Source organism: Elgaria multicarinata, chromosome 8 (genome assembly GCF_023053635.1).
Source record: "Elgaria multicarinata webbii isolate HBS135686 ecotype San Diego chromosome 8, rElgMul1.1.pri, whole genome shotgun sequence".
Classification (NCBI taxonomy): domain Eukaryota; kingdom Metazoa; phylum Chordata; class Lepidosauria; order Squamata; family Anguidae; genus Elgaria; species Elgaria multicarinata.
In genome coordinates this window covers 94,138,096-94,155,131 of record NC_086178.1, presented here as the reverse complement: position 1 = coordinate 94,155,131, position 17,036 = coordinate 94,138,096, and the positions used below count along the sequence as shown (strand labels likewise).

Sequence of the window (17,036 nt, the reverse complement as noted above, 5' to 3'; positions counted from 1 at the left end):
ATTTTAATTGCCATGACGTATCCTGTTTTGCTCAAACGCTATGAGTCAACTGATGACTTAGACACTGGGAAACTAATTTAAAGGCTCAAGAGTTTTTAACTTTATAAGCTTGTACTATACCTTCCAGTTTGGGCCAGTTTCCGGTGCTGGTGGTGGTGTACATGGGATATATTTTGTTTTTGTTTTGTTTTTTTCCTGTGAAACAGAGGTGGGTGTTTTTCATTAAAATGTCACTGGGGGCAAACAAAGCTAATTCAGTGCAAAAGCAATACTTCCTAAATATACATTGCCCTCACTCAGAATTAGCTTTGTTTGCCTCAGTGACAGCAACACATAACCATACCTGATTGGCTACATAACTCAGATGGAGGCACTGGTAAATATGGAGGTGGAACGCAGGCCTTTCTATCCTCCCAGTCCCTGCCACCACTCAGCTGAGCCACATGAGTTCGGTAGCAGCAGTAATGGAGAGGTATGCTGGGGCCCCAGGACCAAAGCATTTGCTTAAGTATGCTGTACACATGTTGGCCAGTCATGTATCCAACATCACAATAAATAAAACAGAGGGCAAAGAAACACTCACATCCACAGCAAGAACCAGTATGGATATTGATTTTAGAGCAGTCTTCCCCAATCTAGTTCCTTCCAGATGTGTTGGAATACAACTCCCAACATCTTCAGACAGCGTCTCCTGGGACTTGTAGTCTAACACATCGGGAAGGCACCAAGTTGGGATTAGAATGTTGGACTACAGTTTTGGTCACCACACCTCAAACAGTTATTGTAGAATTGGGGAAAGTATAGGAAAAAGCAACAAAAATTATCAAAGGGCTGGAGCAACTCCCCTGTAAGGAAAAGTTACAACAACAAGGACTGTTTAGCTTGGAGAAAAAGCAACTGAAAGAAGACACGATAGAGGTGTACAAAAGTCTGCATGAGATAGTAGATAGGCAGACATTTTCTCTTGTTCTCATAATACTAGAACTCAGGATTATCCCATGAAGCCGATTAGACATGTATGGTATGTTTTTAATCAGTTTTTAATGTGTATTTTATATCATGTTTTTATACTGTTTGTTTTATACTTTGAATGGTTTTAGTTTTTGTGAACGCCCAGGGAGCTTCGGCTATTGGGCGGTATAAAAATGCAATAAATAATAATAATAATAATAATAATAATAATAATAATAATAATAATAATAATAAAAAATAATAATAAAGGCAATAGTTCTTCACACAGCGTGTAGTTAAACTGTGGAATTCGATACCACAATATATAGTGATAGTCAGTAATGGAGATGGCTTTAAAAGGGTTCAAATTCATGAAGGATAAGGCTATCAAAGGCTACTTCTCCCTTACCAACCTGCCTGGTCACTGAAGTCATCTTGAGGGCATATTCCTGGTAGTTCCGCAAGGACCTATGGTCCAATTGGAGTCCACCAGAAGAAGAGCTTTCAGAGTGGTGGACCCCTTCCTATGGAATTCCCTGCCTTTGGAGGTCAGGCAGGCACCAACATTGTATTGCTTCTGGTGCCTGCTGAAAACGTTGTTTCAGGAAGCTTTCCCTGAATGACCAGCTGCAGTTTTATCAAAACTTTGTTCTTTTAAAAATATAATTTTCAATATGTTTTTATTCTGTTATTTTATTTCTTGTTCACTGCTCTGAAATATTTGGAGGAGGAGCGGTATATAAATTTTACAAATAAATAAATAATCCTGATAGCTATATGCTACCTCCAGTATCAGAAGCAGTATTCCTCTATACACCAGTTACTGGAAAATATGACTAGGAGCACGCTGTCACACCTATGTCCTATTTCTGCGTTTGCCACAAGTAGCTAGTTGGCCACTGTGTGAAGAAAATGCTTGACTAGATGGGTCCTTGGTCTGATCCAGCATGGCTTTTCTTATGTCCTTATGACGAGGACAGAGACCCGAATTCAAGGAGAATCATGTATACCACCCTGAGATTCTTGGAGGAATAGTGGGATGCAAATGTAATCCATAAACCCCTATCCACACTGTGTAGTGCTAAAGGGGATCACAGGAATAGCCTAGGAATCACAGTTGCAAATGCATGTCCTGATAATTGTCCACATTCAATATGTCTTTACATGAGCACATCTCCCTCGAAGGATTGGAACTTGTGCTGACAGTCATGAATGTTGGATGGGGGTATTCATCCATGGGATCTACATGAGAAGCACCATGTCACTCACACACACAGCCCAATCCAGTTAGGATCTCCCTTGATGGATGATCACTTGTGCTGTGATAGCATATTAGTTCCTTCTCAAAGAACAAACAGCTACCACAAGGTTGGCAAACATGTCTCTCTTTAATGAGCTATTTAAATATTTTTACAGCATACTTTTTCAAAGAGGTATAAGCACCTGTCACTTGAAATGTAAATGAATGAAATGTAAGACTACAGCAAAGAAGTGATTCAGTAGCCTGGCAGAGGAATAAGAGAATTCCAGACAGATGAGTGAAACGGAGGGAACTTAAGCAGATGAAGTCATAGATGAGTGTGTGTGTGTGTGCGTGTGTGTGTGAGAAAGAGAGGGAGAAAATTTCGAAATAAGATGTCCCAAACCAGATATGGATCAAGCTTAAGAGCTTTATCACACCACCAGCCTTATAGTCTGCTGTCGCGGCGAATTGCATGCAAAGGACTCAGATGACGTTAACTTCTAGTCTGCTGTCAGGGCAAATTGCATGCAAAGCACTCAGATGACATCGACTATGTCCTGCTTTGATTGCGGTTGTTCCCCCACCCCTTAGCAACGTATTTTGGTGCGCGGAAAGTCCCATTCTTCCAGTAATGCGAAAGCACACCACTCAAACTTCAACATGTATTTTCAACCATCATTTTCAATCTGCTGTTCTGTGGGCCTGTTTTCAAGGGGCAGTATGGCTGACAAAAGTGTGTTCAAGGGGCAGTATTGCTGATGAAAGAGAGGGGTGTGCCTTTTCTCCAGCAGGTGTTTTTAAATGCCAATTCAAATCCTTTCCTCCTGCTGCTTCCTCCTGAGTAGGCATTTTCACCTTAAAAGAAATGTGGAAAATGCACCCTCCTTGCCAGCAGCACCCTCATTTTTGAAGATAAAAAAAATCAAAATTTGCACACTGATAGGTCTTAAGGAGGGCTTTCAACATGCTGAATTTGAATCTGATTGGATCATCCATTAATTTTTTGATTTTTTTCCCTCAAGCCCTTTGGAGCTTATAGTCCACTAGTATGAAGGAACTTAGGAGCATAGGAACGTAGGTACGCAATTGCTGCTGCCGCCAGTAGAATCATTCATGTCTCCATGGTGGGAGGTTTGGCGAGCTCTTGGTCATATATTGTGCGAGGAGGAAGAAAGGAATGGAGGGTGCAGGGGTGATCTGTCCCTCTGTTCAAGGAGAGAGTTAAGAGGGGGGACCTGGCCCTATTGTTGTGGTTCTTGCTGGCTCCCTTACTCAAAAGTAAATCCCATTGATTTCAACTGCTAACATCACATGTTGATTTACCATTGATTTCAACTGCTAACATCACATGCTGACTTACCTTTCAGGAAACCCCACTGAACAGAGAGAGTCTTACTTCTGATGAAACTCATAAAGAATTGATTTTTAATAGTGTGGTCACTCAGAAACTTTCTTTTTTATTTCTTAAAACAGCAAACTGGAAAGAAGTGCTTTGCGACCCCAAGCTTACTTCTGAGTTCTTATTTCTGTTTACTAAGAAGTAAGTCTCTCTGTTCAATGGGGTTTACTCAAAGGTAAGAAGCCTTCATCTGATTTTACCATGTTCATGCTCCAAAGCCTCCAGGCAGGGTGAGGGGAATGGGCATAGCCTAGGCAACAGTAGCAAGAGAAGCTACTCCCAGTGCAACACCCGGTTGGAAGGGGGAGTTGTCCAACTTCCAACAACCAATAAACTGTAGGGGGCGGTACAAAGGAGATCAATGGATGGAGGCCACGGCAAAAACACCAACGTGTGAGAGTGAACCTCAGCGGAATAACAGCAATGCGCTACAGGAGACATGTAAAGAGGCTTGGGACTTATAAGCACACAGGTGTAAGTTTGTAAACTTTCATACCCTATGGAAATGAAGTGGGATAATTCAAGGGAAAACCAGGACAAATGTGTAGGTGTGATGGAGCTTTAAATAAGTTAATATTTGTGTCTCGATCATATTGGCTGGTACAACTATGAGGAAACATCTATGCGGAGAAGAATATTGAATTCTGTGGAAACTTCTGTCCCAGCTTAGCATTACTATCAGTTTCACAAATCGATCATGATTAAAATTTGGAGCATGAATGTCTTCTGTTGCACTGTTCAATTGGCTTACTGATTTGCTGGTATCTTAGAAATATACCTATAATATCACATTTATCTAGCACTCACGATTGTCTTTCAAACTTTCTGCCACATTAACTGTTCAGAAAGCTTTAGATTAAATAGTTTGAAATGGGGAAAGTACTAAATTTGACTGAGCACTAAGATCATAGGCTTCTCGAGGTACCATCTTTGGTGGAGGAGGCTAAGTTGAGCTCTACCATGAGGAGGGCCCTTTCTGTGTTGGCCCCTATATTGAGCCTATTCAGACAACACACTAAGAGCTCCATCACAGCAGCGACTTATCGCACTCTTGTCATGCCTGTTATGTGTTTTTGCAGCACGGTACTCACATGACATTGTCCCTGTCCTGCACTCATCTCGCCCCTTCCCCCCTTGTTGAGTTTTATTTTGGTGCGGGGTAAGTCTGGAGTATTTTCCTCTCTTGCTCTTTCCTTTGTTGGGGGCATGTGCTAATGGAGTCTTGCTGATGAAAGGGGTGGGCGGGGCGGTTCTCCTCCTCCAGCATGTCGCCATAGGACTTTTTGGTGCTCCAACCCCCTTATTGCCCGCAGAAACAGAGCCCAGATGAAACCTTAAAAGTTTATGAAATGGAGGTAAAAAAATGCAGAGACAAACCAGAGGGGGAAAAATAGGTGTGATGGAGCCCTAAGCCATGGTGGTTAAGCATTTTGAGCTAAATATTATGGATTAGTGTATCATATAAACCATGACTTAGAGTCTCGTGTGAACCATTTCTAACCATGGTGGTTACATAACCATAGTTTGAACATGCTTCCTGACCATTTGCTGCAAAAGGCTTAACAGCCTAACCATGGCTTAGTGTGTTCTCTGAACAGGCCCATTGTGAAATTTTCTCTATATTAGGGTCTACATGTCCACCTTGGTTACTTTTGTAGACAAGCTAATACATTTTTATTCCACCAGAGCTTCAGAGGATGAGGTCTTTTGGCTACATGATTATGCTGTTTTGTTGTTTCATTGTTTTGTTTTTTCTATTTATTGCTTTAACTTTATTTTCAGGATTTTAACCATAAATACCCTTAAATGCATTGGCAGAAAAGTGTTGTATAAATGCAGGAAACAAACAAATCGTATAGATACCAAGCATGATATTGTATTTCTTCGATTATAAGATGCCATTAATTGTAAGACGCACACTAATTTCAATACCACCAACAGGAAAAAAAACCCTAAGAAACACCCGCGACTCTAAGACGCACCCCATTTTTAGAGATGTTTATATGGGGAAAAAAGTGCATCTTAGAATCGAAGAAATAGGGTATTGCACTATGAAAGCGGTATATAAAAGGCAGGAGCCACACCACACAGGATATAGCACTATGAAAGTGGTGTATGGTATGGTTCAATGGGTCCCTACAGTTGTCAGTGCACTTCAATGCCACTATAATGCAGTAGTGTGGATTCTGCCTTTTATATACCACTTTTATAGTGCAATATCCTGCTTGGTGTAAATTAAGCTTATGACTTGCTGACATTCTGATCATGTTCACATTCAAGAAGCAGGGTTGTATGCATGTATCGTGAGTTTGTATGGGTCTAGTCAGATAATAGAGTAGTAGATTGGGGGCAGAACCTGCCTTTGAAATCCTGCAACCCCCTTGTTCCCTCCCATGTGCGCCTTGATGAACCCAGATTGATCATCTGAAAAGTGGACTTGTTTTCTGGAGTTCTCCCTGGGATTTTCATGAGGTGTAGTACATGCTCAAGAACAGTAGAGGGAGCTTGGGAAGCAATTAACAATGAAAAGAAACGCATTGGCAGTGTGGCTAATGAGCAATCATGATTTAAATTAAAAATCCAGCAGCGAATTAAATGCTTGCTTCTTCAGGCCATATGCAGTACTTGGCCAAGCACAGGTTTGGAAAACCCAGAAGATTTCACTTCCAAAAAGCACAGCATAAGCTATAACATACAAATCCAAGTGTGCCTCTTCATTACCTATTCTTAGGAGCAATTTGTGCTGAATTTAGGAAAGTCTGAAGTTGTATATCTAAGGAAGTAGTTGCATATAAATAAAAATGCCCTATTTTTGTGACTTATATGAGAATATTTCTGATAATGTTTTTTGTGTTTTTTCGGTTTTGTGGATTGCATTAGAAGTCTCACATCTAGATAACCCCAGGATGCAGATAGGTCTATACACTAGGGTGACCATATGAAAAGGAGGACAGGGTTCCTGTATCTTTTAACAGTTGTATTGAAAGGGTAATTTCAGCAGGTGTCATTTGTATATATGGGGAAACTGGTGAAATTTCCACTTCATCACAACAGTTAAAGCTGCAGGTGCCCTGCCCTCTTTTAAATCTGGTCACTCTAGTATAGCTCCTGCAGCGTTAACTGTTGTGATGAAGAGGGAATTTCACCAGGCTCTACATATATACAAATAACATCTGCTGAAATTTCCTTTCCTATGCAACTGTTAAAGATACAGGAGCCCAACCCTCCTTTTCATATGGTCACCCTACTATGCACAATGCTTCCAGCAAGTGAATTTGCATGGTTTTATACATCATCATCATCATAACACAAATGTGCATGGTACGTTACAAATTGCATTAGAACATAGAAAGGCCCCTGCTCCCAGGCAGCATACAATTTAACGCATTTTCAAGCAAGGCCTTTACTGTGCAATTGCCCTGTTTCATTCATAGAATGTTAAAGGGTTTCCAGACATGTCATATTTAACTTTTGGTTGGCTGCGGGTGATAAAGTTGGAAGAGCAGAGAACACAGGCAAGATCATGGGTAGTTTTAAATCTAAGGATAGGGAGTTTGTGCTGGGTCAAGTGGATGAGAAGCTAGTGAAGGGATCAGACAGAGCAAGGTTGTTATATGATCAGAGGCGGGAAAGCTTAGTGATTTTGGCACACAAAGCTACCTTGCCAGATTGAGACAGTAGTGTCCATTTTATTTTACTTGTCTGGATATTCAGTTGTTGGAATTGTTAGGAACTTGATCTACCTTCTTGTCTTATAACCCAACAAAAGGTATGCATTTGTTGATACAAATATTCACCAATTCACACTCATGTGTATTGTTTAGACATGATGTTGAAAATAGAAGTGATTTGATGCGTCATCATCAGTGGAAATGGTGCATCTAATTCTAGGAATGGTATCAGTGCATGAGTCAGATGATATAATTAATAACCTGAAACCACAGAAAGTGCTTTTTTCTTTTCTTTTTATTTATTCTTTTTGGGAACAGTACAAGTGTAATGGAAGCTTAATTCTTTTAAGATAATAACAGGTTCCAGAGGTATTCCAGATGCATTAGTCTGTTGCAGCAAAAACAGATCACCTTGTAGAATCTTAAAGAATAAACAAATCTATTATGGCATCAGCTTTTGTGGAGAAGAGTCCACTTCTAAGTAGTAGTCATATTTCATAATTACCCAATGAAATATATATAAAGAACTATATTTGGACACAGCTGAAAAGATTTCCATCTTAGCAATGCGAATCTTCAATAGTGTGAGAATATGTACGCATTTTTTTAAAAAAACAATTAAAAAGAGGAAACCATAGAAACAAAAAGAACATTATTACCAAATCCAAAAACTTCTATGGACACAATACAGAATCAGATGACAAATAAAAAGGTTGCCTTCAGAAACATTGTTTGTTTTGCAACTGTAAATGAGAAACATAGCTGGGCTTTGTTGCTGCCATTGAAGGATTTTACTGAATTGGCTGCAAATGAATATATTTTCCAAAACCATTCTAAGTCACGTTGCTGCCTGAGGCAGTGCAGCAAATGGTGCCCCTCCCCAAAAGCCAAGATGTATGCTATCCAACGCCAGCTAAGTCATTTTACCACATGAGGTAAAAAATCTCATACGTTCCTGTCCCAGGCAGTAAATATGAATTCAATAACAAAAGGTTTTTTTCCAGTAGTATTGTTTTGGCAATGGAAGGGAGAACGTTTGTGGAACAAATTTCCCCTCCCCCACCATGTATCCCTCATGCGCAGCCCCAAATGTGCTCCAGAGATTTGGGGAAAATTCTGGAGTAGTTTCATGACAGCCCAAATCTGCTGCCTATGGCAGCTGTTTTACTATTGCCTACAAAGCAGGTGCTAACCTTAACCAAACACAATATGCTAAAAAAAAAAAGAAACTTAAGGTAAGAATGGATTTATAGCAAAGTTTTCGTATTAAAGTAAAATACGAAAAAAAATATAAAGAATATAAGGAGCACTCACAATGTGCAATATACAAGAGGTTAAAAAAATACAATATAAAAGTGCTCCGTATACTTTGAAGGTCTTGGCCAGACGTGTTTCGACTGGAAGTCTTCTTCAATGGCGTATTACACTGCTATTCCACATTCTAGGAACTAGCTTCAAAAATGAGGGCTGACTAGGGAATTCCCAAAAATAAAGGATTAAATGTGTCACTGTCCTGTAGTAGTAAGTCAAGGAGAACAGCATTTCAGCTACCATGAGCGGCAAACTGTCATCTGTGACAGTTTGCCGCTCAGTAAGGCTGGCGGGATAGTTAAAGAGGAAAATAGTCACTGAAAAGAAGGCCCAGAATTTCTGGACTATGCTACTATGCTAGTCTGAAGTGGCAAGTTATACCCTGGAAGAAGAATGTGGACGGGAACAAACACAGATCATATTATCAACTGTGCTGGCTCCATGTTTTTAAGATCCCTTTGGCAAGACACCATCATTGGGGGGATTCTTTAGTGAGTCTACCTTCTCAATGCCATTGTCACCAGTTGCTATTGCTCTTCATCCTCTTTCTCATCATTGCTACCTCTTGGTTGGAAGGAATGCACGTTTAATGCAGCGGCATCTATTATTCCTCCTTCACACCACTGTTGTGAGAAGAGGCAGAGGCAGGTGAACAAGCAGATTGTAATGGGAAAGCAGAGGAACAACTCCAGGGAGCTCTCATCAGTGGGCCTCTGCTGGGGTGTGGGCCCTCAGCAGTTGCCCAATCATGCCTACTTATGCTGGCCCTAGGTGAAGCGAGACATCGTGTTTCTCAAAACCTCCTACCTTCTTGGGAGACAATAACGACGCCTTCTAAGTAATCCACAAAGCTTTATTCAAGCAATAAACATCTCTTCCCACCTGAAGAGAGTCTAATCTCTAGGAACTTTCCCCTAGGCAAGACTATGCAAACTAAGTGAGACAATTGTCCTTTCAAGAAGAATGGAAAGCCTTTTCCCAAGACATGTTTACTTCAGAGAGACTAGTTCTGAGGCGGCTTCTGACAAGATACGAGCCAGGCCGACTTCCTCTCGCCTTCCTTTCACTCCACCCGTTTTAGTCTCTGGCGTACTCTAGGATCGGCTAACCTGTCTATGCTCTCTCCTTCGGAAGAATGTTCCCACTGACTGTATATTATTTGCCCTTGACAAGATAAGCTCTGGAGAGAGTTCACCACCAGCTGGTGAAGAACCTATGAGAGCTTTCTCCCGTACCACTGGCCTGTGTCTGGTGCCGACTCCTCTACTTCAGAGTCTGATTCTGATTGATCAACTGAAACACCTTCTTCCAACCCAGGAGGAGCCGGGCTAGACATGACACAAGAGGATTTTCAAGAACTTGTTCCTTTTTATGCAGTGGAAGAGGCAACTACAGTTCTTCCAGCCATGTATCCTTCCAGAGAATTCACATGGCAGTGGCAGAAATAGAGAGGCATCATAAGTTGTATCCCTCTCTTCTTTCCATATTTGAGCTGATAGATGTTCTTTATCTTAGCGAATACCCCACTATAAATCAAAATCATGTAGAACATTACTCTTCACATTACTTTATGCATGTTTTACCACAGTTTCAAAATGTCCCATATCTTCTTATAAAAGAATATGGCAGTGTAAGGCTTATTACGAGAAATCTACCACACCCATTTTGCTCATTTTTGTTTTAAACTGAAGCTTGAGCAGCGCAGATGTGCAGAAATTTTTGAAATTTCAAACAAGTTCAACACTCGAGCTTTGGGCATCTCAGGAAAGGAGAGGGATGAGGCAAAGGGGAGACTTGTTGCTGATACCATTTTTAGAGCCTTCTAGTGAGTGATTGTAACCTTACAACTGCATAACCATAACTCTGTCTTCAAGTGATTTCTGCTGGAAGCATTCAACTTATGTTTATGAATGGCTCTGTGACACCCTGATATACATTATTGGTTTCAGAAGATGGAGTGAATGTATTGCTATCTTTGTGGAGTGCTAATGTGGCATAATCCATATGAGGATTCCATGCAGAATTTAAAACCTCCGGAAGTGTTTGTGTAGGATTGTGAAACTCCTCATGAGATGCTCTCCAGTACTGCAAAGCTCTCTGTAAGAGTCAGTACACATTTTTACAATAATTATAACATGAGTTTCTTGTGGAAATTGTGGAAGGGGAGGGCTTTAGGGAGAGTGAAAGAAAAACACCGGTTCTTCCTGGAGGCTGGAATATATGCATACTGCTATGCTGGTACTGTTACAGTTGCATTAAATCTCCGGAAATTAAAATATATACAATTGACCCAAAACTGCTCCAGTCAATATTCTGAATTCTGCCTCTCTCCCTCTCTCTCTTGCTTCAAATTGCTCCTCAAAGTCCACCCTTTCTCTGAAGCCTTTGGCTTAGTCCCTTTGACCCAACCTAGAAGTTACAGGGCATGTGTGGATGCTGCCAGCACATTCCACTGTCTGAAATCTCCCTCTGTATTCATCCTGTGGTATGATGGGATCACGCTGATAGTTTCCCTACCCACTCCACTTTATTGGCTGCCCTGTACAAGGGATGGGGAAACTCTGAATATGAAGATGCTCCATCATGTGCTGTCAGAGACGTGGAATGACAATAGTCATAGGTCCCTGAAATGTCTCATTTGGATCTTAGTTGGTCCTTAGGTGAAGACATTTGCTCATGTTCATTCCATGTTATCCCTGCCTCTTCCTTTACTCGTCACCCTGCTGCTTGTTTACCCTTGCGCCTCCTATTTCTGGGGTCTTTTGTTACTCTTGAAATTTATATTCCATGGTCCTTATTTTGGAATGGATTAGTTCACAATGGCTAGTTACTGTTTGTCCAGTTCCCATCTGGGTATATGTGAAACTGGGATGTATATATATTTGCTTCACTGTATCACACTCAAATTATATTGAATTTCATTTGTCAGTTTGTTGCACATTCACCCAGTTTGGAGATGTCCTTTTGGAGCCCTTCACAACCCCCTTCACTTTTCATTATCTTGATGTTATCCATAAACTTGATCATGTCATTGCTCATTCCTAATTCCATATCATTTATGAAGAGGATTCAGTAAAAATCCTCCTGACTTCCTCCATTGTGAGAACTGTCCATTTACTCCTATCCTCTGCTTCCTGTTGTTTAACAAATTACTGATGCATAAGAGAACCCATCCTTTTAACCGTAACTTCTAGGTTTACTTAGGAGACTTTCTGAGGAAACTTTGTCAAAGCGTTTTGGGAAATCAGGTAGATAATCTCTACAAGATGACCTCTATTCAAATGCTTGTTGACACTCAAAGAACTCCAAAGGTTTGTGGAGGCAGGGCTTCCCTCTGAATTCCTCATGCTGACCCTTATTCAATAGGCTTGTACCTTGTGCCTCTTTCACTGTGAAGACAAGTAGAAAGGGTTTATTCAGCTTCTCTGAACAATCTTAACATTTTTAGCAGCACACTCCTCAAATTCTTCTTTGTTTGCCTTCTTGTTGGCTTACATTGCCTTTGTAATAATTTGTGCTCCCTTTTGCATTCCTTATTTGGGCAAGTCATCCATTTTTTGAAGAAAGCCTTCTTGCTTTGTATTACCTCCTTGGCTCTGCCTGTTATCCATGCCAGAATAATCTTGGGGCAGCAAGGCAGCAGACCCAGATGTACTGTCGTTACCTTGCTCCACAGAAAAAATTGTGGGTAAGTCCCCAACTTTTTAAATTCGAAGCTTCGGGGGAAAGTCCCAGGGTGGCTCTGCAGTGGCGCTGTGTCATTTATATGACGCAGCAGCCATTGCGGAGCCATCCCAGGGCTTTCCCCCGAAGCTTCGAATTTAAAAAGTTGGGGACTTACCCACAATTTTTTCTGTGGAGCAAGGCAACGACAGTACATCTGGGTCTGCTGCCTTGCTCCAAAGTTGTAGCAGAGGTGTGGCCAGCCAATGGTGACCCCTGATTGGTCGCCATTGGCATGGACAGGGGGGAGGGGTGGGCCAGAGAGTCGAATGGCTGCTGAAATGCCTCTAAGCACTTCCTCCAGCTTTGTCAGGAGAAAAAAACGAAAGCCCCAGGTGGGGGTGGGGAATAGAGGAATGCGTGGATGCGCAGCTCAAACACATTTTGAGCAAGCTTTTCATTTTGAGGCTGGCATACCCCAGATATGAATTATTTGTCACCGTTTCAACTCCTTAATATTACAGAAACTGATATGTGGCCGGCAGTGAGGTAAAGCAATTAATCTCAAGCTTAGGTAGACGGAAGGAGCCTGGAGGATATGCTTCCCCCAGCAATATTTTTGGATAATTTATAATGGTGGGGCCCTGTATTGGCTAAGGTTTTTACTCATATCAACTCAAATGGCAAATTCCCCAGTGGTTGGAATCGAAGTATCATTATCCCTATTTTTAAGAAGGGGGACAAATCCTCACCAGCCATCTATCGCCCCATTAGTTTGTTGGATATATCCTCCAAACTGTATACACTGGTGCTATTTCTGAACAATCATGCTTAGAACTGTGCTTTAAGGAATCACAAAGCAAGGATTGGATTTATTTTTGATATTATGGATACTACCCAATGTTTGTCCTATTTAGAACAGATCCACTGAAATGAATGAGACTTAAGTTAGTTCATTTTTATGGGTCTACTCTAAGTAGGACCGACATAGAGCTTCATCATGCCAGTGTTATACTGTGCATTCACTGTGAATTACATGCAAAGGACTCCAATGTTTTCTACTTTATAATCTGCTTTTATTGTGAAGTACTCCGATGCATCCTGCTGTGATTGTGCTGCTTCCCTAAAAGAAGCACCGAAAATAGAATCGCGGAAAGAGCGACTCTTGTTACTCCACCACAATCCCAAGGCTAATTTTAACAAACTTCCTTGTCCTTCTCCAAGCGGCCACTGGGGGCGCAGAAGGATGATTTTTAAACTTCAAATTAAACAAATGCTTACATCTGCGTAAGTTTTAAGGATAAAGACATCAAAATCGGCACAATAATAAATATTAAGGAGGGCTTTCAGTATACCAAATTTGATTGGATTTGGTCGTCCGTTGATTTTTTAATGTTTTTTTACATCCCCCCCCCCTTAAACCCTTTTCCTGCCACCCGGGGTGTGATTTAGCTAACAAAAGTTTTACGCTATGGGGATAATTCGAGGGAAACGGGTATGTGGGATGAAGCTCATAGGCTACTATCCACTGATTTTAGCATAACCCCCACCCCACCCCCAATTCCAAACAAAATTAAACCCGGGGGCAGAATTCACTACTCTTTAATATATCAAATAATATGATTGGAAGATGTGGTCAGATCCTATGGTTGATAATATGATCTGTATTAAACTTTTGTACAGCAACAGCAAGGGAGTAAAACAAAATGAATACAGAAGACCTTGGTTAGAATACTTTGTATTGTTCAGAATTGTAGTTACCCAGCTTTCCAGTACTATCAACAGTTATTAATAGCAACAATATTTACTGAGGTGGGCATTTATTGAAGGTCAAGGTGCTCTTCCCAAAAACATTTTGAACACCAACAATATGCAACAACATAGTCTGGCAAACTATCCAAAAATTCCATACTTTGAACTCTTGACATTAGCCATGCTTAAAATTTCCCTTTATGATCCACCCTCTAAAACAAGGCCTTCCTCCAAATTCTGATCTTGCAGACAAACAGAATAATTTAAAAGATTTTTTTTTTGCCCAAATTAACTGAAACATTCAATTTTAATTAACAATTTTTTAAAGTACACCAAACCATTAAACCAAAATTAGATCTACACTACTGCTTTCTATTGGTATTGATGTGCATTGATAACTGATGGGACACAATCCACATTCCATATACTGCTTTCATCAGGGCCGCCATGTTCGCTATGGCTGACAACAGCAACAGTGACTGGAATACCAAGGGTATTGCAAGATTTCCATTGCCAGAGTAATAAGAGAATATTTGGCACAGAGACAAGAAACATAGTGTTTTGCTATCATAGTTTGAGCTTTGGACTTTTTTGCAGTTTCAAAATTTTTCTGTACATCTACACTGCTCAAGCTTCAAATTAGCAAAATCAGCCTAGTAGATCTTTAGCCCTAATCCTTATACTAGTGTGTTCTTATGTAGATAGCACAGCTAACAATTTGACATGTGACATTTTCACTCAGGCATCTCTCAAGAATGCCATATTAACATCACATTGCCATATTTTGTGCCATTATTTTAGTGCAGCTGTTGTGATGCCCAATCATAAGCATGTATTTGTTAAGAGAGCAGAACCAGGCTGTTAGTCACTATTACTTTTGGGAAGGCATGTTGGATCCTGCAACGTTTCTATTTTTATTATATATGCAGGTTCTCCACCTTCAAATGGTTTTTGATATTTTTCAGGAAACTTGTGAATAGTACATCTAAAATCTACAGGAGTTATGTTGAGGATCTCAGTAGGATATAGCAACATCCACTGATGAAAAAACATTTTCCCCATTAAAAGTGGTGTTAATAATAACAGTAACAATAATCGGTTGTATCCAGATAGTTAGTTGCACTTAGGTCCCATTGAAATCAACGGACCACAAGTTCATCATGATTAACTTTTCACAATGATTTCAATGGGAACTAACTGTGATTAACTTAATATGGATCCAGCCCTAATAATAATAATAATGTATCATAGGATCACAGGCTTAATAATAAATAAACGTGCTGCACTGGCATAGTAAATCTTAGTCCAAAAACAATTCGGTTGATTTCAGTGGAATTTACATTAATCAAGTCTTAAGTTTTCATCATGTCATAGTAAATAAATGTTAGGAGGGATTATTAATTAAAACATCAGTGGCTCCTCAAAAACTATAACCTTTTAGTACTGCACTCTTATATAACATTGCCAATGTTCAGGATACAATCTGTAACTCACTGAAGTGAACAGACAAACTCAAATGGATTTGAATGGATTTGACTATGATCCAGCCAAACACTCTTAAATCCTCTTGCATCCAATGGAAGAATTAAGTGTTTGCTTACCTATGTCCCACTTAAACCAGTGGGACTTAAAAGTGCTTTATTTTGGCTGAATCCTAACCCAAAGATATTTTATTATTTATTTTTATTTATTTGTGGCATTTGTACACCATTGAATATAGTAACATCTAACATCATGATTGATATGTAAAAGTGTTCTTAGCATTGGCTCTATGTAGTTCCTTAATATTAAAAATGTTAAATAGAAACGGATATCTTTATTAGTAGTGTATAATCTGAGGCATCTCATAGATTCTGAGCATATGAACAAACTAACTAACTGAGGAAGAGCTTAAATTACACTATTTTCGAACTTTAAAATAAAACCACCTGCTTTGACTTCAAAACAATACAAAATGTATTTTCTATTTACTGGTGAATGTGTCATGCCAAGAATGCATAAGCATCAATTGAAGACATTCTGTGGGGAGAGAAAAACGATTATATCCCCCCCATAGGTGCTCTTCCAGCAATGGAATCCCTTTGCTCAATATTATCCTGTCCAATGAGGTGGAATGTTTCACAGGCACATGGTTTATGCGTCTCAAAATAACTTGGGACCTGCAAACTGACAAATGCTATTGCTTCAGTGGTGACAGGTTGTTCAGCTTCTTACAGCCATCTTCCTTAAAACGAAGGTTAACGCCTTTTTTTTTTTTTTGCCTGATGGACTCCACATCGTTTCAGTTCCGAAGGACGTGAAGGAGTACTGTTGCTTTGGTCATTTTTAATCTCCTACTTAGGAGTCGTTGTCACTGTGATTGTGTGCCAGAGTTGGATTTCAACATCTGGACGAATTAGAAAAGGTAACGTCTTTAACTTTCAAGAGTGACTGTGCTTTGATGACATTGCGCAAGTCCACAGAGGGTCTGGGGGTCCATGTTATGCCTGAATGCTAATTATTGCTGATAAATCATATTTGGGCAGCAAGTAACTTTTTTAACTGACTGGCTTCAATTACACAGAGGAACACAAGATTAAAGAGAAACGGAATGATCTTCAGAATAATAAAGTGTGTGTGGAGGGCTGGAGGGGTGTTCCAAATTCTTTCCTTGCACGGTTAGTTATTTTGAGTAGTCAACAGAAGGCATAAATGTATAAATTGCATGGCTAAGAAACATTCCTTTTCATTCCCCTTTTTAACAGTAGTTGAAACTATTATTTTATAATCTCTAGCATTAAAGCCACACTGATAGTTTGCGTTACCTCCTTAAAGAAAAAAAATCATAGGAGTCCAGATTAATTTTGCCCCATATTTAAAGTCTTTCTTTTTACTGGTGCGTGTGTGTGTGTGTGTGTGTGTGTGTGTGTGTGTGTGAGAGAGAGAGAGAGAGAGAGAGAGAGAGAGAGAGAGAGAGTATGTGTCATGTAAAATGATACTGCCGGCTATATTTAGGGTTTGGAGATCTGCTCTGTGGATTAATGTACACAACAGCTGCAGAAACAGT

General features: G+C 40.1%; 2 protein-coding genes across 4 annotated transcripts in view; both read left to right on the top strand.

Moving 5' to 3' along the window:
* LOC134403036 (cytochrome c oxidase subunit 5B, mitochondrial-like) overlaps nucleotides 1-17,036 on the top strand; it is a 176,181-nt gene that overhangs the window by 80,873 nt on the left and 78,272 nt on the right. The window lies entirely within an intron of this gene.
* MYPN (myopalladin) overlaps nucleotides 1-17,036 on the top strand; it is a 102,573-nt gene that overhangs the window by 17,457 nt on the left and 68,080 nt on the right. For 2 of the 3 annotated variants that reach the window (XM_063133059.1, XM_063133056.1), the window contains exon 1: nucleotides 16,154-16,394. The exons of the other annotated variant lie outside the window; for it this stretch is intronic. The gene's annotated coding sequence lies outside the window, so the exon portion shown is untranslated. Of the gene's footprint in view, nucleotides 1-16,153; nucleotides 16,395-17,036 lie in introns of those variants that run through there. 3 annotated transcript variants of the gene reach the window in all.